The sequence below is a fragment of the Belonocnema kinseyi genome, chromosome 8 (genome assembly GCF_010883055.1).
Source record: "Belonocnema kinseyi isolate 2016_QV_RU_SX_M_011 chromosome 8, B_treatae_v1, whole genome shotgun sequence".
Classification (NCBI taxonomy): domain Eukaryota; kingdom Metazoa; phylum Arthropoda; class Insecta; order Hymenoptera; family Cynipidae; genus Belonocnema; species Belonocnema kinseyi.
In genome coordinates this window covers 138997660-138999844 of record NC_046664.1, presented here as the reverse complement: position 1 = coordinate 138999844, position 2185 = coordinate 138997660, and the positions used below count along the sequence as shown (strand labels likewise).

The window sequence follows — 2185 nt, the reverse complement described above, 5'->3', positions numbered from 1 at the left end:
TGAAGTCTGGTACGGAGGGTTTCATCTTTGCATGCCAAGACGGTGTCATTTCCACCTTAACATACCGTCGCCACATTTTGAGCCAAGACATTCCCGATGATAAGCTGCAGGGCGTGCCGTGCACACCCCGAGCATTTAACTCAGATACTATCTAGTTGTCCAACTCACGTGGGAACGACCTACATTCAAAGGCACAATGCGGCACTACGAGTGCTTTATTACCTCTCTGTCACTCTTACGGCATTAACCTTAATATCGCTCCTTTAAATGCTTCTAGGGAAATTGAGTCAATTTTCGAGAATGGGAAGTGCCGCATATACTGGAACTTTATATTCTCGACAATTGTTTCTGTTGCTCACTCGAGGCCTGACATGGTTCTTCTTGACTTCGAGAAGCGAACCTTGTTCGTTATCGAATTTTCGGCACCAGCTGACAAAAACATCATAGCCAAGGAGAATGAAAAGAAAGAGAGGTATCGAGACCTGATAAGGGAGTTGCAACGATTGTACCCGGAATATTCTGTTAAACTAATCGTCCTTGTCATCGGCGCTCTTGGAGGTGCCAAGCTTTCACTTGCTAATGGCCTAAAAGCATCCCTGCGTGTCAACAACATGCTAAAACACTTGCGGGAAAAATGCAGAAGGCGGTTGTCCTTGGGTCGCTCCGTCTTCTTAGGGTGCACGAGGCTTTTCCTGGATCGTCGTATTGATTCCTTTACAGACTGTAACCACCTATCTCACGGTCGTGAGACGTGGTTGTGGCTGAAATTTTACCGCAATTTCGCTGGGAGCGGGTGCAATTTTCCAGATTAGCACCCGCTCCCAGCGAAATCCTGCGGTTGTTCTTATGACAAATTTTTAATTATAATAGTATTAATATCCATTCTGCATATTATATAAAACTGAAAAACATAACATCAAAATCGACTCATACATGAAATTCAGAATCACGTGAAACATTAAATTCGCCAATTTCTTCCATTTCATTCAAATGGGAATCGAGATATAAATAGAAGACCACCGAAGTCTGCCGAAGCTTTCAGATCGGCAATCATCGTACAGCAGAAAACCGAAGTCGAGTTGTGCATTTTTGGCTTACACACGAACTTACAGCGGTAATCATGCACCTTCTGTTTTGCGGCTCCCAAATGGTAGGTATGGTGGGGGTAAATTTGTAGCTCGTACTGGCAGCACTGGCAGCCGGCCGCCCTAGCCTAAAGCTCTTTTTCTGAGAGACGATGCTCTGGCATCCGTAACCATTTAAATAAACATCTTTTTGAGTGGGACTTGTGTGTCACCCATCTCTTATCTTTCACACTCGTGCTAGTAGGTGCACGAACAACCATGGAATCAGATACTAAATAGTAATAGTCTCATACCATAACCTACAACTGAAGGACCTTGAAAAGGACCCAAATCTCTCAAACTATCTCAGAGACTAAATCATTCAAATCGACCCTGCTTATAGAGTCAAATGGGCCAGGTTATTTCTTTTGAGAATACTCGATATTTCTATCGGTAGGGTTAACAGTCTAAAACATAATAATTCAGAATCTACGGGTTTCGATAATTTCAGGTATCTAACTTTTTTTAAATTGTTTAAAATTGGAATTAATACAACCCCTGCCGAAAGAAATCTCTGAGTATATTCTAAAGATTCTCTAGGGTCATAGAAGCTCAAAGAAATTCTCCGCAGGCACTCAGATAGATATATTCAGAGGTCCAGGTAGCTCTTTTAAGTGTTTAAAAGGCTTTAAAATGTCCTTTCCGAAATTGAAAAAGAAATCCCAGCGGGCACCGCACCGTCCAAAAGAAGTTGCTAAGACGTCCACATAAGTCCATGGACGTCAATGTCGATGTCGTTGATTTGACAGTAAGACAACATTAAGACATATATAGGATGTCTAATGTCAGGAAATTTTTTGTCTTATAGATGTCTTTTCGGTTGTAATTGTGGACGTGCCAAAAAATGTAAATATAATGCTAGAAAATTTGTTCTGAAAAGTATTTTTATTAGTTACAATAATGTTTAGATTGTTTTTTATACTGACATTACAAAGGATGTCTAATGGATATAAGTATTATAAATATTAGTTACAGTGACTTTTCAATTGTATTTTATATTTATATTGCAATGGATGTTTAATGGATATCTTTTGGACATCCAATATACGTCCTAACATACT

At 40.1% G+C, this 2185-nt stretch overlaps 1 protein-coding gene across 2 annotated transcripts in view; it reads right to left on the bottom strand.

Annotated features, from left to right (window-relative positions):
• The window catches only part of LOC117177709, a 171184-nt gene that overhangs the window by 108861 nt on the left and 60138 nt on the right, over window positions 1-2185 (bottom strand). The gene's annotated exons all lie outside the window — the stretch shown is intronic.